The sequence below is a fragment of the Macaca thibetana genome, chromosome X, assembly GCF_024542745.1.
Source record: "Macaca thibetana thibetana isolate TM-01 chromosome X, ASM2454274v1, whole genome shotgun sequence".
Lineage (NCBI taxonomy): Eukaryota > Metazoa > Chordata > Mammalia > Primates > Cercopithecidae > Macaca > Macaca thibetana.
The window spans coordinates 111,473,367-111,496,317 of NC_065598.1; positions in this window are offsets into that span (position 1 = coordinate 111,473,367).

Sequence of the window (22,951 nt, forward strand, 5' to 3'; positions counted from 1 at the left end):
TTTCCTTTTTTTACTTTGAACACTGAGGGGAAAAATCATGCTTGGCAAACTGATCTTGTCGTTTTTCCCTAAATCCAAATATGTTACTTTCACCCCTGAGTCTCCTTCCCAAGCTGTCCTACGTCTGGAATGTTCTCAGGACTCTTCAGTCTTTAAGTGTGCAGTTCCTGTGAGGCCTATCTTCTTCAAGAAACCATCCCTGAGTGATTAGAAGAGACATACCAAATACCTCTTAAACCTCAATGGGTAACATATAACTTTCAAGCCTCCTGTTTAGTCATTTATATGTTCATTTATGTATTCTGGTAGTTGTGTTTGCTAAAGGCTTATTGTGTTCATGTATAACAGCTCATGTCCTTTATTCTACATTTAACAACCACTTATTTAGCATCTTATACATCCAAAGTTTTATGGATCAATGCCTAGGTTTGCACAATCTTATGTTGTGCTTAATGATGCAACCCTCTATGGAAGACTAAAGATAGCCCCAGCTAATAATTCTCAAGTAAGACACAGCCGAGGAAAGAAAATTGGAATAGTTCTACCAGAGAAGGAAGTGCCTTAATGATGAGATTTCAAAGGCTCCAATAAGTCTCCTCCAAAACCATGAGATTCATATTTTGAATTAATAAAGCTATTTTAAAAGACAAATCATTTTTAAAATACACTGGAATAAAATTTTAAATCCTGCATTTGCTTTTTTTTCCCGCAAGTATCTTACTGTGTTCTACACATGAAGGGAGATACATGTTTCAATCGGGGTAGTAAGGGAATGAGATCTGCGGGTTATACACCCCACAGATTTTTATTTTAAGCTATATTACAGCAGTTTGGTAATTTGGGTGAGATAAGGTTAGAAGGAGGAGAGAAAAAAAAGAAGAGATGGAAGGATAATTGCTTCAGTTAGAATTTGACTTATGTTTTAGGACTTCAAGAGAAAGTACACAGAAAATAATTCACATTTGAAGAAATTTGCCTATAATATGTATTTATTTTTATATTCCCTTATTTCTTTCTGTAGTGAAACTCCAAGTATTTTGGAGGTTAGGGACTCTTTCATACTTAACTATTTGCCACCCATGTGGTTCCCACCCCACCCTCACCTCAACATCTAACCAAGCCTTGGCCCAGAGGAGACATTAAATTCTTGATTGTTTGATAATAAGGGTTATTAAAAGTTTTACTGAATGTGGACAATGCCCTCAGTACTGTGTTAGGCATTGTGGAAGATAATGCAACACAGGGAGAGAATAAAATGACTGTCACTGTTCTGTTTGGAAAAGCAAAGCCTGTATGTGGAAATAACGAAAGTTATGTATGTCAATCATACAGGATAAACCCAAGAAATCAAGAGTTTTCAGGCAAACTCCGTGGCCGTATAGCACAGAAACATTTTATTAAGTCTAAGTCTGAAGGAAGCTTTAAGCAAATGAAAGTGTCTATTACCTTGTATCGTGGAATTTGAACTTAGGAAACTTGTTGCCATGAAGTTATACAGGCTGAAAATATGTGTTTATAGCTTATATTACCCACCCCATTTCATATTTTAAAAGACTTTCTCTTCCTCCTTCTTCCTTTATTCAACTTTTGATAACTTTTCTAGGAACGCACTATGGGGGAGAAGAGGAGACATACATTGATAAACAGGTTCAGTGAGTTGATTTGAAAGTGAGACTTTCAAATACTGACAAGTTAAAATGAAGTTAATGATTTGGGATGTAGCTTGAACTTTTTGAGGCAGATAACCACTGTGAACACATTTCAACAGAAACCTTAATTATAATAATTTTCAGTCTTGGTGGCTGGTTTCTTTAAATTTTCTGCAGAGATTCAAGGGAGAGTGAATCTCTGAGGAGGAGATGAGTCTTTGTCAAGCCATGCTATGAGTATAGTGAGATTGGATGGGAACATATTCAAATTTTAGATCAAAAAAGAGGAAGTGAAATCATGGTAATATGGAGATTAGAAAGGGGAGCCCAGGGCCCACATTTGATAAAAAAGGAGGGTAATGCTTGTCTTGCTTGGTTTGACGTTAATAGGCATATACCAGACACTGTGCTAAGCACTTTACATTCATCACTTCATTTAATCAACACAAATTTTTGAAGTAGGTACTATTATTTTGTCCATTTTACAATAGAAAAAAATGAGTTTCAGAAATCAAATGATCTTCCCCCAAGTCACTCTACTAGTATGCAGTAGAAATAGGATACAAACCCAGACCTGTCTAGCCCCATTTAACCACTTTAGTATACTGCCTTAAATGAACTCACCTCTTCTGAGTTCCAGAGTGTTCCTAAGCCAGAAGAGTAAATGACCACAGTGGTTATACCTCAGTCCATGGACTCAAGTAATTATGACTTGTGGAACAGGAATTACTGTAACTAATGAGACAGACTTGAAGTCCTGTCTCTAAAACTTCCCTTTCTAGATGGTTGCTCAGATGTAGTTACCATACTTTAAGCAGAATACATGAAGAAAATAGGTCAAGTGGAACATGTTGTAAAAGCTGGTCAGAATAATGAGAGGACCCATTGGCATATCTTTTGAGGGACAGATGAAGAAATGTGGTATGATTAGTTTGAGAAGAAAATCCTATAGACATGTCACAGTTGTCTTCAAATATTTGATAGACTATCATATGGAAGTAGTATTAGACTTATTCTATGCAGTTGTAGAGGAGAAATATAAGAACAGATGTTAGAATAAAAATTCTGGATTAATAGAAAAAATTATAAACATAAGGCCCAGTTTCATAACATTCTTCTGTGCCTTGAATCCTTTTGGAAATCTGGTAAAGCCTATGAACCTTCCTCAGAATGTTTTCAAATGCATAAAAATGCATAGGATTACACAGGAAATAAATTGTATTTAAATATAATTTTTAAAATTTCAAAAAAATTGAAGATACCTACGATAATTTTATTTATTTATTTATTTCACATACATGATGCAAGACAAAGTGATAATTTTAAAGTGGTATAAAATATCTATTTTTTAGGTATTGATAATACAATTAAGTTGTGTTGCCTATGTTCATAGTCAGAGAAATGGCAAATTTAAGTTAGAAATTAAATAAAGTTATAATATTTTTTCAATCAAACTTTATGGTACCTCTAAGGGATCTGTGGATTCTATGTTCAGATCTTCTGAGTTAGAGGTATCCAGTGGTGGAATGCATTGTCATGAAAAGTTGTGCTTTTTCTACCACAGGAATTATGTTTCAGGAAAGAACATCAGGGATGTTTAAAAAGGATTACTGCTTTGTTTACATACTGGATGAGATAAACTCTATATTGTGCTAATTCTAATCTTCTATGCTCAAAATTCTTTAATGGCTTTTATTATATCTAGAGCAGAGATTTTCAATTTTTTAACGAGGGGATGACTTTCTTCCAAATAAAATCTCACATGATATTTTAACATATCAAACAGAAAAAGCAAGATCAGTTTGGTTGAAGTGAAAATGGAAGTCCTAGATCCCCACCTGCTCAGCCTCCTTACTCAATTCTTTCTCCTCTCTCCACCTGCACCAATTCTGGTTTTTTTGTTTGTCTGTTTGTTTTGAGACACAGAGTGTTGCTTTGTCACCCAGGCTGGAGTGCACTGGCATGATCTCTGCTCACTGCAACCTCTGCCTCCCAGGTTCAAGTGATTCTCCTGCCTCAGCCTCCCAAGTAGCTGGGATTACAGATGTGTGCCACCACGCCCAACTAATTTTTGTATTTTTAGTACAGGGGAGGTTTCACCATGTTGGTCAGGCTGGTCTTGAACTCCTGACCTCATGATCCTCCAGCCTTGGTCTCCCAGAGTGCTGGGATTACAAGTGTGAGCCACCGCACCAGGCCTAATTCTCTGTTTTTGAATGTGACATCTCTTCTGAGGAGTCCTAGGGTTTTGTGAAACACAGCCACATGATCAAATACACATTCCTTAAATTAGCATTCAAGGCCTTGTAAAATCTTACCTCACAGTAGCTGCTCAACAGAATGCTCATTGTTTCTAAACAACCTACAAACATCCTGGACACCACACCTTTGCTCACACTGCTCCCCTGTCTGGAATGCCCTACACACCCTCCTCCTTGAACTTCCCTAAAGTATAGCCTCTTCAGAGTTCAGATTATGTTCCACTTCCTCTAAGAAGTATTCCCTGATCAGTTGCCTTTCACAATTGTTCTTACACTCTGATCCATTTTCATACTTCTCTATATTTGATACAATGTAAGTGATGTTGCTTTGATTTTTTTCTAATATTTGTTTTGTCTCCTAAGAGAGCAGGCAACAAGAGCTCCTAGACTACTCTGTATCTATGAGGCCTGGTAAAGTATACTGTATACATAATATGCTGAAATAGTTCCCTATGAAATTCCTTTTTCATGTTTGTCCTATTTCCCTAAGGAAAACATAAGCCTTTTGTAGACAAGGACATTCTTAGACATTTCTTCTGTCATAATTTCTCTAGAATCCAGCATTATCCAGAGTCCACAGGAAACTTCAACTGGCCATGGTAGGATTTGGACAGGAAATATGTTAGATGTGGGAATTTTAGAAAGAATGAAAATCATGATTTGATGTAGAGAGAAGGGTATCTGTTGTTAGGGAAGACGACAGATGCTAGGAACGAGGTGTGGAGGGGTACTCTTAAGAGGGAAGGAAGGGGTTGAGACATGATTTGGTAAGGCAAAGAATAAGATGTCAGCAAAGAGGTAGTGTTATTCTCAATGAGAGATCAACAAGGATTAACATGAAAATTTGGTTTGAGATAAAATCAGAGATAAGGCCCTTCTCTTGCCCATCATTCAACAAAGCTCAAACAGAGTTAGGCAGTCCAAGCACAGAGAATGTCTACTTTGGGGTTGACATTCTGAGTTAAGACTCTGGGTCTTTGACTTGGTCCTCAAATAGATATCTGAGATTTCAAAATTCTCACTTGAAAGAAAAATGGTTAGAAGTGGTATCTCTGGACCACTAACATCCTAATGTCTGTTTTCTACCACATGTTCAGAAATCCAATTTAATAATGATGAGAAGAATAACCATTTGTTGAAGACTTACTATTGTAATGCTCTGTGATAAGTGATTTAGATGAGAGAGGGGAGTCTCTACTTTCAGGAAGAGAGTAGATAGAATAAGATAAAATAAGATAATAGGATAAAGTGCTTTCAGGAATCCAAGAAGGGTGAGAACTTATAATAAATAACAATAGCTTACAATGCCAAGTACCTACCCTATGACAGTCACTGTTTCATACATTTGGCAAGTGTTACCTCATTTAATAGGCATAACAACCATTTGAGCTAAGTATTATTTTTCCCATATTAGAGATGAGAAAACAGGCTCAGAGACATTAATTAATTTAAGTTGAAGAGCTGGTGTGAATGGCAGAGTTGAAAAGTCAGAGTCTAAACCCAAGTCAGCATAGCTCCAGCTGAAGCTCTTTACTGTGACTTACACTGCCCCAGCATATTGCTATACTGTCAAATATTATTACCAGTTGCTTGGGAAGAAAGAAAACAAAAGAACTCATTCAGTGAAATTGCTAATTGTATGTAGAAATAGAGGCCAGGAAGTTTGAGTGTAATAGAAAGCCAGAAAATATCAAAATCTTACTTGAACCAGATGTTTTAGTGTCTTTTCCCATCATATTTCAATACCTCTCCCAAGATTTCTGGAGACACTATAAAGAAATAGCTAATAAGTTGCCAATAGAATTTTGTGGTCTTTTCATTTAATTCAGGTGTTGGGAACAAGAAATTAACCAACTTTTAGAGTAGATATCTAGAAAAGAAGAGGGTCATTTACAAGACAGGATAAATCAGTTGGAATAATTAGAGGGTGACTGGCTCTTTATTTATTTAGGCTGCAGGATGCTCCAACTAGGAGGTTTGTGATTTGCACTGGGTCAAAAGAATTCTGCATTTTCTGTTTCTGAACATTATGTTCTAAGAGCAGCCCTGTCTTTGCACTAGGCCAGAGATATCAGTGGGATTCGCCTCAAGCTCTAAGTCAGTAAATCCATTGTAATTTACCTCAAGAAAACATACACAGGTATTGACAAGGGGCTTTTACGCTTCAGGTACCTATTTAAAACGTTTATGCATTATGACTACAGTCAACAATAATTTATTGTACATTTAAAAATGACTATGAAAGTATAATTGGGTTGTTTGTAACACAAAGGAAGGATAAATTCTTGAGGTGATATATACCCCATTTACCCTGGTGTGATAATTACACGTTGTATGCTTGTAGCAAAATATTTTATGTACCCTGTGGGTGTATGTATATATATATATATTTTTTTTTCTTTTTTGCAGGTACGTAGTAGGTGTGTGTGTGTGTGTGTGTATATATATATATATATGAAAATGAAAATGAAAAATTTTAAAAAGTTTTATACAAATATATATATATATATACACACATATATACACACACACACACCTACTACGCACCCACAAAAATGAAAAAATTTTTAAAAGTTTTATGCAAATTTAACTGACCTTAAGGCCAATTTTTAAGCATGCATTCGGTGAGATGGCTCCAGCTTGATATCCAGGGTGCTTCATAGCAAACAAATTTTCTTCATCAGTGCACAGGCATACCCCCTTATAGGTTTGTAATATTTTCTGGAATGCATAAATTACATCTCCAAACCTTTATCAAACTACTCTGTTTTTTATTTTTTTCCCCTCTGCCTTCTTAATAATCCATTGCTCCTTCTCTGACTGACACACATTCACCCCACCCTTCAAGTACCTTGAGGGCATACTACTTCCTCTTTGGCAAGGTAAAGTTGACATTTGTTTACAAATAAAGCCATCACTTTTCAGCCTGAAAATGAGCTCATGCTGCTCCAGGAAAGAGAGAAGAGAGCACATATTTCTCAAACCTGGAATGCTCTGCTTTCTTTTTTAAATCAACTTTATTGAGGTAAAAATTATATAGAGAAAAATGCATCCATTTTAAGTGTACAATTCAATAAATCTTGACAAATGTATACGCCTGAGTAGTTTTAGCTCCTATCAAGAAATGAATCAAAATATCATCCTGGAAAGTGCCCTCCTACCCCTTTGAAGTCAAACTCCCACTGTAACCCCTATCTTTGAACAACCGCTAATCTATTATTACAAAATAATTTATTCTGTTTTTGAACTTTATATATATGAAATCATACAGCATTTACTTTGTTTAATCTGGAGTCTGGAGATTCATTTATGCTATTGTGTATATCAGTAATTTATTCTTTTTTGCTTACTAATCTGTATTTCTTTATAGAATATGCCATAATTTATCAATTTTATATTGATAGACATTTGAGTTGTTTCCAGGTTTTAGTTATTATAAATAAAACTGCTATGAACAAATGAAAGTATTTTTGTGGTTGTACACAAAATATCTTGATATAAAATTGCTGAAGTCCTTATCTCCGCGTCCCAACCCCTTTCCCGCTTTTCTGGAGGGCAAGAACCCCACGACCCCTTCTCTCCATGTCTCTACTCTCTCTTTTCTCTAGGCTTGCATCCTTCACTACAGGCAACCTTCCACCCTCCATTCCTCCTTATTCTCCCTTATCTTGCATTCTCAAGAACTTAAAACCTCCTCAACTCACACCTGACCTAAAACCTAAATGCCTTATTTTCTTCTACAATGCCGCTTGACCCCAGTACAAACTTGACAGTGGTTCCAAATAGAAAATGGCACTTTCAATTTTTCCATCCTACAAGATCTAAATAATTCTTGTCGTAAAATAGGCAAACAGTCTGAGGTGCCTGACATCCAGGCATTCTTTTACACATGGGTCCCTTCCTAGTCTCTGTTCCCAATGCAACTCGTCCCAAATCTTCCTTCTTCCCCTCCCGCCAGTCCCTTCAGTCCCAACCCCAAGTGTCGCTGAGTCTTTCTAATCTTCCTTTTCTACAGACCCATCTGACCTCTCCCCTCCTTGCCAGGCCGAGCTAGGTCCCAGTTTTTCCTCAGCCTCCCCCACCCTATAATCCTTTTATCACCTCCCCTACTCACACCCTGTCTGGCTTACAGTTTCATTCAGCGACTAGCCCTCCCCCACCTGCCCAGCAATTTCCTCTTAAAAAGGTGACTGGAGCTAAAGACATAGTCAAGGTTAATGCTCCTTTTTCTTTACTGAACCTCTCCCAAATCAGTTAGCATTTAGGTTCTTTTTCATCAAATGTGAAAAACCCAGCCCAGTTCATGGCTCATTTGGCAGGAACCCTGAGACGCTTTACAGCCCTAGACCCTAAAAGGTCAAAAGGCTGTCTTATTCTCAATATGCATTTTATTACCCAATCCACTCCCAACATTAAATAAAACTCCGAAAATTAGATTCTGGCCCTCAAACCTCACAACAGGACTTAATTAACCTCACCTTCAAGGTGTATAATAATAGAGTAGAGGCAGCCAAGTAGCAACATATTTCTGAGTTGCAATTCCTTGCCTCCACTGTGAGAGAAACCCCAGCCACATCTCCAGTACACAAGAACTTCCAAATACATGAACCACAGCAGCCAGGCGTTCCTCCAGGACCGCCTCCCCCAAGAACTTGCTTCAAGTGCCAGAAATCTAGCCACTAGGCCAAGGAATGCCCACAGCCCAGGATTCCTCCTAAGCCGTGTCCCATCTGTGCAGGACCCCACTGAAAATCGGACTGTTCAACTCACCTGGCAGCCACTTCCAGAGCCCCTAAAACTCTGGCCCAAGGCTCTCTGTCTGACTGCTTCCCAGATCTTCTTGGCTTAGCAGCTGAAGACTGACACTGCCTGATTGCCTCGGAAGCCTACAGAACCATCATAGACACGCTAGGTAACTCTCACAGTGGAAGGTAAGTCTGTCCCATTCTTAATCAATATCGAGGCTACCCACTCCACATTACCTTCTTTTCAAGGGCCTGTTTCCCTTGCCTCCATAACTGTTGCAGGTGTTGACGGCCAGGCTTCTAAACCTCTTAAAACTCCCCAACTCTGGTGCCAACTTAGACAATACTCTTTTAAGCAATCATTTTTAGTTATCCCCACCTGCCCAGTTCCCTTATTAGGCCGAGACATTTTAACTAAATTATCTGCTTCCCTGACTATTCCTGGGCTACAGCCACACCTCATTGCCACCTTTTCGCCCAGTTCAAAGCCTCCTTCACATCCTCCCTTTGCATCTCCCCATCTTAACCCACAAGTATAGGACACTTCTACTTCCTCCTTAGTGATCGATCATGTACCCCTTACCATCCCATTAAAACCTAATCACCCTTACCCCACTCAATGCCAATATCCCATCCCACAGCATAATTTAAAAGGATTAAAGCCTGTTATCACTCACCTGCTACAGCATGGCCTTTTAAAGCCTGTAAACTCCCCTTACAATTCCCCCCTTTTACCTGTCCTAAAACCAGACAAGGCTTACAGGTTAGTTCAGGATCTGTACCTTGTCAACCAAATTGTTTTGCCTATCCACTCCATGGAGCCAAACACATATACTCTCCTATCCTCAATACCTCCCGCCATAACCCATTATTCTGTTCTGGATCTCAAACATACTTTCTTTACTATTCCTTTACACCCTTCATCCCAGCCTCTCTTCACTTTCACTTGGGCTGACTCTGACACCCATCAGGCTCAGCAAATTACCTGGGCTGTACTGCCACAAGGCTTCACAGACAGCCCCCATTACTTCAGTCAAGCCCAAATTTCTTCCTCATCTGTTACCTATCTCGTCATAATTCTCATAAAAACACACATTCTCTCCCTGATGATCGTGTCCAGCTAATCTCCCAAACCCCAATCCCTTCTACAAAACAACAACTCCTTTCCTTCCTAGGCATGATTAGTGCAGTCAGAATTCTTACACAAGAGCCAGGACCATGCCCTATAGCCTTTTTATCCAAACAACAGCCGACTAGCCCTCATGTCTGCATGCGGCGGCTGCTGCCGCCCTAATACTTTTAGAGGCCCTCAAAATCACAAACTATGCTCAACTCACTCTCTACAGTTCTCGTAACTTCCAAAATCTATTTTCTTCCTCCCACCTGATGCATATACTTTCTGCTCCCCAGCTCCTTCAGCTATACTCACTCTTTGTTGAGTCTCTCACAATTATCATTGTTCCTGGCCTGGACCTCAATCCGGCCTCCCACATTATTCCTGATACCACACCTGACTCCCATGACTATCTCTCTGATCCACCTGACATTCTCTCCATTTCCCCATATTCTTTCATGTTCCTCACCCTGAACACACTTGGTTTATTGATGGCAGTTCCACCAGGCCTAATCGCCACTCACCAGCAAAGGCAGGCTATGCTATAGTATCTTCCACACCTATCATTGAGGCTACCGCTCTGCCACCCTCCACTACCTCTCAGCAAGCCGAACTAGTTGCCTTACCTCAGGCCCTCACTCTTGCAAAAGGACTATGCGTCAATGTTTATATTGACTCTAAATATGCCTTCCATATTCTGCACCACCATGCTGTTACATGGGCTGAAAGAGATTTCCTCACTATGCAAGGGTCCTCCATCATTAATGCCTCTTTAATAAAAACTCTGCTCAAGGCCGCTTTACTTCCAAAGGAAGCTGGAGTCATTCACTGCAAGGGCCATCAAAAGGCGTCAGATCCCATTGCTCTAGGCAACGCTTATGCTGATAAGATGGCTAGACAAGCAACCAGCATTCCAACTTCTGTCCCTCAAGACCAGTTTTTTTCTCCTTCACATTGGTCACTCCCAACTACTCCCCTGCTGAAACTTCCACCTATCAATCGCTTCCCACACAAAGCAAAAGGTTCTCAGACCAAGGAAAATATCTCCTTCCAGCCTCACAGGCCCATTCTATTCTGTGGTCATTTCATAACCTCTTCCATGTAGGTTACAAGGTGCTAGCCTGTCTCTTAGAACCTCTCATTTCCTTTCCATCATGGAAATCTATCCTCAAGGAAATAACTTCTTAGTGTTCCACCTGCTATTCTACTACCCCTCAAGGATTGTTCAGGCCCCCACCCTTTCCTACACATCGAGCTCGAGGATTTGTCCCTGCCCAAGACTGGCAAATTGACTTTGCTCGCATGCCCCGAGTCAGAAAACTAAAATACCTCTTGGTCTGGGTAGGCACTTTCACTAGATAGGTAGAGGCCTTTCCCACAGGGTCTGAGAAGGCCGCCGTGGTCATTTCTTCCCTTCTGTTAGATATAATTCCTCAGTTTGGCCTTCCCACCTCTCTACAGTCTGATAACGGACTGACCTTTACTAGTCAAATCACCCAAGCAGATTCTCAGGCTCTTGGTATTCAGTGAAACCTTCATACCCCTTACAGTCCTCAATCTTCAAGAAAGGTAGAACGGACTAATGGTCTTTTAAAAACACACCTCACCAAGCTCAGCCACCAACTTAAAAAGGACTGGACAATACTTTTACCACTTGCCTTCTCAGAATTCGGGCCTGTCCTCAGAATGCTACAGGGTATAGACCATTTAAGCTCCTGTATAGATGCTCCTTTTTATTAGGCCCCAGTCTCATTCCAGACACCAGACCAACTTGGACTGCACCCCAAAAAACTTGTCATCCCTACTATCTTCTTTCTAGTCATACTCCTATTTACTGTTCTCAACTACTCATAAATGCCCTGCTCTTGTTTACACTGCCGGTTTACACTGTTTCTCCAAGCCATCACAGCTGATATCTCCTGGTTCTATCCCAAACCACCACTCTTAACTCCCTCTTAAAGTAAATAAATAATCTTTGCTGGCAGGGCTATGCTGAACCTACTTAGACACTCTAATTAGATGTCTTGGGTCCTCCCAATTCTTAGTCCTTTAATACCTGTTTTTCTCCTTCTCTTATTCCATTTAGTTTTGCAATTCATACAAAACCATATCCAGGCCATCACCAATAATTCTATATGACAAATGTTTCTTCTAACAACCCCACAATATCACCACTTACCACAAAATCTTCCTTCAGCTTAATCTTTCCCACTCTAGATTCCCACACTGCCCTAATCCCTCTTGAAGCAGCCCTGAGAAACATCACCCATTATCTCTCCATACCACCCCCGCCAAAATTTTCACTGCCCCAACACTTCAACACTATTTCGTTTTATTTTTCTTATTAATATAAGAGGACAGGAATGTCAGGCCTCTCAGCCCAAGCTAAGTCACCATATCCCCTGTGACCTGCACATAAACATCCAGATGACCTGAAGTAACTGAAGAATCACAAAAGAAGTGAAATTTAAATGGCCTGTTCCTGCCTTAACTGATGACAGTTCACCACAAAAGAAGTGAAAATGGCCAGTCCTTGCCTTAACTGATGACATTACCTTGTGAAATTCCTTCTCCTGGCTCATCCTGGCTCAAAAAGCTCCCCCACTGAGCACCTTGTGATCCACACCCCTGCCCACCAGAAGACAACCCCCTTTGATTGTAATTTTCCTTTACCTCCTCAAACTCTACAAAATGGCCCTATCCCATCTCCCTTTGCTGACTATCTTTTAGGACTCAGTCCACCTGCACCCAGGTGAAATAAATTGCCTTGTTGCTCACACAAAGCCTGTTTGGTGGTCTCTTCACACGGATGTGAGTGACAATAGGGTAGATATATAATCAGTTTGATTAAAAAAATTGAAAAAAAATACCTTTTCTCTTAAGAGGTTGTACCATTTTGTATAGTTCAAAGAGGTTGTACCACTCTTATCTACAATGTACAAGAGTTCTAGTTGCTTCACATCTTCACTTTGTTGATGAAAAAACCAGACTCCAAAATATTTTAAAGAGGTTTGAGTCAATATGAGTGACTATGTCCTGAGGAACAGAGGAACACAGTCTAAAGAGATCCTGAGAAAATGCATCTGCAGAAGTTAGATTACAGTTTGGCTTTATACATTTTAGGGAGGGAGGAGTTACAGGCAAAGTCATAAATCAATACATGGAAGGTATATGTTGGTTATGCCCCAAAAGGTGGGATATCTTGAAGCAATGGCCTACAGGTTACAGGTGGATTAAGAAATTCTTTAATTTGCAATTGGTTAAAGGAGTAAAGCTTTGTCTAAAAATTTAGAGTGAGCAGAAAGGAACGTTTTATGTTAAGATAAGTAAGTCTGTTAACCAAACACTGGGCCAGAGTGACCTGTAGGGGCATGTGACTTAATCATCATCTGACATGGCCTTAGGTCCTGTTTATAATTTGGTATTTTATTGTCACAAAGAGTCCATTTAGTTAGTCTTATGATGTCCATTTTTACTAATTTTATTAATGCTAGTCAATTGTGCCTAAACTCCAAAACCCATCATGGCTGGGAATTCAGGTTTTATGGTTTTTCTGGGGTCCCGTTGGCCAAGAGGGTGTCTGTTCAGTCAGTGGGGGGCTTAAGATTTTTTTTTTTTTTTTTTTTTTTTTTTTTTTTTTTTTTGAGACAGAGTCTCGCTCTGCCGCCCAGGCTGGAGTACAGTGGCGTGATCTTGGCTCACTGCAAGCTCCGCCTCCCGGGTTCACGCCATTCTCCTGCCTCAGCCTCCCGAGTAGCTGGGACTACAGGCGCCCGCCACCTCGCCCGGCTAGTTTTTTTGTATTTTTTAGTAGAGACGGGGTTTCACTGTGTCAGCCAGGATGGTCTCGATCTCCTGACCTCGTGATCCGCCCGTCTCGGCCTCCCAAAGTGCTGGGATTACAGGCTTGAGCCACCGCGCCCGGCCAAGATTTTATATGTAGTTTACAACTTGATAGTGTCACTCTTTTGTAGGGGTTGAGAGAAAGCTTTCTCTCTGACCACTGAAGATTCACTGAAAATGAACTGACAAAAGGCAGATTAATAGGAGAAAAAGGCATACACATTTATTAATGGGCCTAAACACAGAAGCGATATACAAAATATGAGACTTAAAGAGGGTCCATATGGTTGAGGCTTAAATACTTTCTTTATATGGGAGAGATGTATGGACGCAGGAGGCAGACATTATTTTGTACATGATTCTATTTGGAAGCTAGATGGACAAGGTTAGGGGCAGAATTACATAGGAACATAGGAACTTTTTATGCAGATAAAGCTCCCCTCCCCTCTAGGAAATCTCTTAGAGCTGCCCTCAGAAAAATAGATGAAACATTTATCTCAGTGTGATGACGACCCCCAGTTTCTTCTCTTCTCTGTGGTTGACCTTTCCTGGTTATTTGATGAGATTCCTAGAGAGGTAATCTTAATACATAATGCATTTCTTTTGGAAATAAGCTTTCCTAGGTAAGGAAATTGCAGAGAAAGTCTCCCCCAGTGCTTCTGGAAAAAGGATCAGAGAGACAGAAAGGCAAGAGAAGGTCGGAGAGAGCCCTTGGTTCTGATGCTTATTTCTGAGACCTTTCCACTTTCAAAGTGCTTAGCGTCCTAAAGAGCCATATTCTGGGGAATTATTTTCTGCACCGCAACACTTTTTATTTTTAGCCATTCTGGTGATAATACATTTTTATCTCATTTTAGTTTTAATTTATATTTATTTGAAGGCTGAAGATGTTGAGCATCTTTTCACATACTCGTTGGTCATACATATATCTTCTTTTATAAAGTGTTCAAAAGTCTTGTGCAATCCCTACCCTACTTTTATTAGGTTGTTTATCTTCTTAATATTGAGTTGTAAGAGTTCTTTATATATTTTGAATGATAGTACTTAGTCAGATATATGTATTATGAATATTTTCTAATGTTCAAAATATACCAACAAGAAAATAAAAATGCAAGCCTTTTATTGGAAGAAAATGTGATGGTTTCCAGCTTCATTCATGTCCCTGAAAAGGACATGAACTCATCCTTTTTTATGGCTGCATAGTGTTCCATGGTGTATATGTGCCATATTTTCTTTATCCAGTCTATCACTGTTGGACATTTGGGTTGGTTCTAAGTCTTTGCTATTGTAAATAGTGCTGCAGTTAACATACATGTGCATGTGTCTTTATAGTAGAATGATTTATAATCCTTTGGGTATATACCCAGTAATGGGAATGCTGGGTCAAATGGTATTTCTGATTCTAGATCATTGAGGGGGTCTTTGCGGTTTTGTTTTGTTTTTTTTAAAAAAGAATTTCTGTCTGTTTTTAGGTATTTGACTATGATGTGTCTGAGTGTGGTTTTCTTTATACTTAGCCTACTGGAGTTTGCTGATCTCCTGGATATATAGGTTATTGTTATTCACCAAATTTAAGACATTTTGAGCTTTATTTTTCAAATAACTTTCTTTCTAATTCTCTCTCTCTCCTTGCCTCTGGGGGTCCAATTACATGCATGTTTGAGAGCTTTGCATTATCTCACAGGTCATTGAGGCTCTTGATTGTTTTCAAATATTTTTCTTTCTGTTTTTCAGATTGGGTAATTTGTATAAACTTGTATTCAAATTCACTGACCCCTTTTTCTTCTAACTCCAGTTTGCTGTTAGACTCTTCCAATAAGTAGTTTTATTTCAGATATTTTACTTTTAATTTATAGATTTTTAAATTTGATTCTTCTGTATTGTTTTTATTTTTCTGCTGAGATTTTTCTATTTGTTCTCTTATTAAAACTGCATTTTTCTTTATGTGTTTGAATATAATTTAGTAGCTGCTTAACAACCCTTATCTGTTAATTCCCAAATCAGAGCATACAGGGATATTTTAATATTGATTGTTTTTTTTTCTTGATTTAGGGTAACATTTCCTTCTTTGCATATTAAGCTATTTGTGTTGCTAGATATTTTGGATAATATATTGTAAGAAATCAATTTTGCATATTCTCTTCCTTTAAATAATGTTTCATTTTGTTTTAGCAGTCAGTTTGCTGGCAGTTCTACTTGGTTTTGTGGAGGCTTGGTTATAGGCTTTCTTAGTGTGTGTTTATAGAGTAGCCGTAATCCTACAACATGGACCCTTTTTTAATGCATGGCCTTTCTATTGCCTTAGCTGAATGCTAGGAATTTTATTGGGGTCTTGTCACTCTGGCTATGGTGCCACTCTGATATTTTTTAGCACTGTGCAACCTCTAGAATCTCTGTTCAACTCTCAAATCCATGACACTTTCTTGCTGCTAGGTCTTACACAGTCCTGCCCCACACATCTATATACTAAACCTTGGCCAGTGACTTATGGGAAACGCAAACGGAGATACCTGTGAACCCTTCTGCATAGCTCCCTCCTCTCCAATATCTTGCCCTGAACTTTAATATCTATCTTCTCAGCTCAGCAGGACTGTCTTGGTCTGCTTGAGTTCTACTTTCTTATGTCTTACTCAAGAAATTGTCCCAAGTCATAGAACTGACATGAATATAGGGCTCACCTTGTATGTTTCTTTTTTCTCGGTGACCAAAGTCCTGTACTGCCTATTGTTTAGTATCTTAAAACATTTTTTTTACATCACATCCAACTTTATAGTTTTTTTAATAGTGGGAGAGCATGTTTGGCATTAGTTACTTCATCATAAACAGAGGTAGAAATCTCCCTGCATTTTTATGCTTTAGTAAATTTGTTTCCAATTATTGTTATTATTATTAGTAGTAGCAGTAGTCACCCATTTAACAAATTAGGAGATGTTAAATGAATGCGCCAGGATTCAAACCTTGGCCTTCCAATTCTAAATCCCTGTGTTTTCCATTACACTGTGCTGTCTTTCCATTTAAGTCATTTTCTAGTTTTAATTTAATAGATGCTGAAGAGCTACCATTATACCCCAATTTCTTTCCCTATGATCTAGCACAAAAATCTGAAGATTTCAGTGTCTTAATATACTTTTAAAAATGTAAATATCCATAAATGTAGTTACAAATAATACAGTAGTGTCAGAAATATTTGAACCAGAGTGACTCCATCTTAAGTGAGGACTAGGAAAATGAGGCTGGGACTTGCTGGGCTGCATTCCCAGAAAGTGAGGTATTCCTGTCTTCTTGATGTTTATGGTTAAGGGAACAGATTGATAATGTTTACTAAACAGACCCAGACTTGGGAGTGTCCAGATATCCCAATATCTCAAGAAGAAAGACATTCCTAATTTTGCTTTAAAGATACCAATAATGATTTTTGCAAAATATAGTAATTAAGAAAATTAATCCTTTATCACAAACCCTTGTAGCAGAGCATATCTCCCCATTATCTTTTTTATCATACATATATATACATATATACACATATATAATTGTATATATGTGTGTGTATATATATATAAATACAAGCCTTGTACCTAGGGTGGATGCATTCCTTCTCTTACTTTTGGGAATGCCCTCCTCTGTATGGAGTAGCTGTTCTTTCACTATACTTTCTTAATAAACTTTGTTTTGCTTTGCACTATGGACTCGCCCTGCATCCTTTCTTGTACGAGACCCTGTAACATCTTTCTGGTGAACCACGGAAGGGATGATACTGAAGAGACCACCGACCAAAAGGAAAATCATGTGCATGCACCAGTTGGTTGAATTTGGGGCACTATTATTCAGTATGTAGATAACCTGTTGATTGCTAGCCCAACCAAAAGAGACTCAGATGAAAATACCATCAGGTTTCTAAATTTTCTGGCAGCTAATGGGTATAGCGTCTTAGGGCATAAAGCCCAGTTTTCAACTCAAGAGGTTCAATACTTAGGATTTGACCTGAGCAGTAGTGCCAGAATAAAGTGAAGCTATCTTAAGTATTCCACAACTCCAAACTAGAAAGCAGCTGTGGGTTTTCCTAGGGATGGCAGAATTCTGCCATTTATGGGTGCCCGCATTTGGGCATATAGCCAAGCCTTTATATGAGGCTCTGAAAGGAGCAGATGTAGATCCTTTTGAATGGGATAGTAACTGCAAAAAAGTTTTAATGCTCTCAAGGAGAAATTGGGATCAGCTCCAACCCTGCGAATTCCTAATCTTGATAAGCCACTTTTCCTTTATGTAGCTGAAAAACAAGGAACCACCCTAGGTGTCCTTGTATAGGAGATGGGAGATATTCTCTAACAGTGACCTATTTTTCTAAGCAATTAGACTATGTAACTTCAGGATGGCCTGGATGTCTCAGGGCAGTGGCAGCAACTGCTCATTTAGTAGATGAAGCCAACAAACTGGTTTTAGGACAACATCTGGAGGTTTTAATCCCACACCAAGTACAAGGAGTCCTAGAAGCCAAAGGACACCAGTGGATGACAGGGATATGTTTATTGAAATATCAGACTTTGTTGCTAGACACTCCTGATGTAACTCTTAAAGCATGCCAGACTTTGAATTCAGTTACCTATTTACCTGAATCCACAGGCACCCTACCCTAGATCATTCTTGTATACAAGTTATGGAGCAAGTTTACTCCAGCTGGCTGGATTTAAAGGATGAGCCTCTATATAATCCTGAGGTAGAATGATTTACAGATGGAAGTAGCTTTGTGCATCAGGGAAACAGGATCTGGATATGAGTCAACACGAGGTAAGTGAATCTCAGGCCTTACCAGCTTCTACCTCAGCTTAAAAGGAAGAATTAATAGCTCTTATTAGAGCCCTGAAATTGGGAAAGGACTTAAGAATCAACTTTTACATTGATTCTAAGTATGCCTTTCTGGTACTTCATGCTCATGCTGCTAATCTGGAAGGAATGAAAACTCCTAACTGCTAAGGGTTCCCCTATAAAACATCACTTAGAAATTCTGAATCTATTAGATGCTGTTTTGCTTCCCAAGGAAGTAGCTGCAATGCATTGCAGAGGGCATCAAAAAGGAGACTCTACGGTATCTAAGGGAAACTCCTTTGCAGATGCAGCAGCTAAGGCAGCAGCATTAAAGGAGCCATTTGGACTTGTTTGCATGTTAGTGCCTTCAGCCATAGTAATGACAGAACCAAGATATACTAAAAAGGAAAAAGAATTGGCTAAAGGTTGGAGTTTAATTTCAGATTCTTCTGGCTGGCTTATCAATGACAACAAGCTGTTGATACCTGGTGCTAATCAGTGGAAAATAGTTAAGCATTTATATGACTCTACTCATTTAGGAAGAGATACCCTGTTTCTATTGATGTCTCGGCTTTTTATTAAAAAAGGCTTACTTAAAACAGTAAAGCAGTTAACTCAGGCCTGTGAACTAAGTGCCTGGAATAACCCAAATAACCAATCTTTACTTCCTCCTTTAGTAAGGCCTGTTCAGCATTGGGGAACGTACCCTAGTGAAGATTGGCAAATAGATTATACTCAGAGGCCCCCATGTAAACGGTTTAAATATTTGTTAACACTTGTTGACACCTTTACTGGTTGGAACAAGGCTTTTCATACCGGGTCTGAAAAGGCAATTTAGGTTTCTAAACTCCTATTAAAGGAAATGATTCCTAAATTTGGGCTGCCTAAGAGCTTATAGAACGATAATGGTCCATCTTTTATAATGACAATTACCCAAAACATATCTTCAGCCCTAGAAATTCAGCACTGCCTTCACTTGGCATGGAGGCCACAGTCTTTAGGGAAAGTAGAAAGAGCTAATTAAACTTTTAAAAGGACTGTTGCTAAACTATGCCAAGGAACATCATGAACTTGGCTATCTTTATTGCCTGTAGCTTTGTTACAGGTTTGAGTGGCTCCTAAGGGAAATTTGCAGCGCAGCCCTTTTGAAATAATGTATGGAAAGTCTTTCTTAACTACAGACCTCCTAATAGATATAGATACTTTCAAGTTACAGAATTATGTAATCAACTTAGGACAAGTGCAAAAGGTGCCCTTGAGTATGGAAATCAAAGACTTCCTTCCCCTACTAAGGAAGAGAATCTTGTTACAATCCAGCTGGGGCATTGAGTCCTATTAAAAACTTGGAAGGAAGGATCCCCAGCAGATCAACTTTCCCCAAAATGAAGGGGCCCTATCAAGTTGTCCTTAGTACCCCAACTGTAAATTACTAGAAATAAACAGCTGGGTCCACTTATCTCAAATTAAACCTGTCTCTTATGAAGTCCCACAGGCTGACAAAACACAAGAGACTGATCGTATTTATTCCTGTGAGCCAACCAGTGACCTCAAACTCCTGTTTAGAAGAATCGAAAGGGATGTATAGCACAAAGATATGGATTGGCATTCTACTTTTGGGTATAAGTTGGAATCATGCAGAGAGTAACTTATTTACTGAGTGGGCAAAGACTTTAGCTTCTCTACATAATCATACAAACTGTTGGGTGTGTGGAGAATTGCCACTTTCCTCCACTTCTGGGTTGCCCTGGCATATTCAACAAGCCAACCTTAGTTTATGGGGATTTTATTATGATTGGTAAACTGAACATTATCAACATAGTCCCAGTTTTTGCATGTATCATTGTTATGCCCAGACCGTTTATTCCCCGAAGAAGACCACCAGAGTCCAGAGTCAAAGCTAAGCAGCAAGGATCTTTATTACAGGTTCGAACCTGGAACTCTCCCTCGCTCGTGAAACGAGACGGGCAGGAGAGCTCCCCCACTGAGCTCCGAGCAGTGTTATATAGTCTAAGAAAAGTGGGCATAGAGTTATTATACAAATCAGATATATGATTGGCTAGTGTTTGAACAAGGCGATTTGGCTAACTATGATTGGTTCCCGCCATTTCTGATATTTTGGTTCAAACTTTGAGGCGGGGGGGAGAGCAGGTTTATGGCAGCAAGAGTTTATCTTACTTAAACACGTCTTGTGACCTTGCCTCAGAACTTACAAAATCTCTGGTATGTGCAAAACAAAATCTCTGGTACGTGCAGAAAACCAGGTACTCACAGAACTTATGAAATCTCTGGTATGTGCAAAGATTAGAGAGCAGAACAAGGGTGTAGCGGGTGGGGGGCGGGTACACATCTATCTTTGTGTCCTTTCATTATAGCCACACAGAACTTGGGACCTTTTTAATCTAATCAGAAAACAGCTAAACTCTACCTCAGCTTTAGGTTATGCAATATACGATGAACATGGGAGAATGGCAGCTGTTCAAGTGCAGGTATCAGGCAAAGTGCTTCCATGTTTTGAAAGACACAATAATAGTCACCCTCAGACTGAAACCCATGCTATGGGATGGCTGCCACTTCAACAATGAAATCAGAACCTTCTTTTCATAGACCAGATGTGGATGGGATGGCAAGATAATTTTCCAAAAATAAGTGACTACCCTTCTCCTTGGGGATGGTTATGGGCTTGTGGAACTCATGGCTGGTCATATGTACCTTGTAACTAAACTGGAGGGTATATGTGAAGTCACCCTTATCTCCCGGGATGTATCCTTACCAAACTGGATGCTCTCCCATCTAACTGGGAAATTATAAAAGCTCAGCATAGGCAACAAAAATGGACATCTTGGTGGTTCTATCTGATGGCTGTATTTTCCCCACAGGCAGTTACAATCAGTATTGAGTTACAAGTTGAAGCTTTGCCCAAGCACATGGCTCCAGCTTTCAATAATACATTCCATGTCCTTACCCTCCTAACTGAGGAAACTTATCAGATTAGGCAGGTAGTCTTATGAAACTATATGGCTTTGGACATTTTAATGGCAGCCCAAGGGAAAACTTGTGCTTTGACCAAAATCAAATGTTGTGTGTATGTTCCAGACTATTCACATAATATTACCCAGCCTATGAAAGCTTTAGACACTCATATCTCTGCCACTGATGTGCTGTCAATCGAACCTATATTGACTCAGTTCCAACAACTGCCCAGTTCTTGGAAAGCCTTCCTGTTTAGTTTACTTAAAATAATTTTACTTATTTTACTTTGCTGTTGTGGAATACATTGTGGTTGTACTCTTCATGTAGGAATGCAAGACAAGCTCACTCAACATTTTCTTAAATTGGACATTTATTAATCTTCTAGATATCACCTTTTGTTGGAGCTTATAAATGACCTTCACCATGCCAGTGCTTTCTGACTGAGCTCCTCTCTACCCTGAACGCAAAAGACCAATAGTTAGGCAGGAATATCATTGCTCCTATTCAGCCTGAAGAAGTTACAGAAGACGGATCTCTGTCCTTCCGCAACCCTTAGGATTAAGGGTCCTCTTCTAAAGGGAGGGAAGAAATATGTCGGAGGCATTCAAACCAGAGTGAGGGTTAGGAAAATGAGACTGGGACTTGCTGGGCTGCATTCCCAGAAAGTTAAGTATTCTTAGCCTTTTGATGTTTACAGTTAAGAGAACAGATTGATAATGTTTATTAAATAGACCCAGACTTGGGAGTGTCCAGATATCCCAGTATCTTGAGAACAAATGCATTCCTAATTTTGCTTTAAAAATAATAATATTGATTCTTGTAAAATATAGTAATTAAGGAAATTAATCCTTTATCACAAAACCTTGTAGCAGAGCACATCTCCACATAATTTTTTATCCTATATATGTATATATGTGTGTATATATCATATATATAATATGTATATATATGCATTGTACCTAGGGTGGACACATTCCTCCTCTTACTTTTTGGAATGCCCTATTATGTCTACTGAGTAGTAGTTCTTTTAGCACTTTACTTTCTTAATAAACTTGTTTTTGCTTTGCACTGTGAACTCACCCTGAATTCTTTCTTGCATGAGATCCAAGAACTCTCTCTTGTGGTCTGGATTGAGACCCCTTTCCTGTAACAGTAGCAATCAGCTATTTTACATAGACTACAAAATACTTTAGCAATTATTAGTAAGACATCTTTCATTTTGAGGAATATAAGGCAGAAAATAAAACAAATTATCTGCTCCAAGGTCAAGCATCTAGTAAACAGAAGAATCAATACTTGAATCTCTCTATCTGATATTATTACCACTACACTCAGATGTCTCTATGACATCTTAGGTTATTCTCTTTGAGAACAGAGCCTAGAACAGCTGTCTAGGAAAAGGTATAGCATTTCACAGTCATAGTTGCTGCATATCTTTAAAAAGACAATGATGATATCAGTAAAGTGGAGTCATCTCCTACTCTGGTAATTCTCTGAAAAGTTTGTTTCCAGTTCAGAGAATAGATGGGCCTCAGCAATAAACTTTGTCTGAAATACAGAGATGTA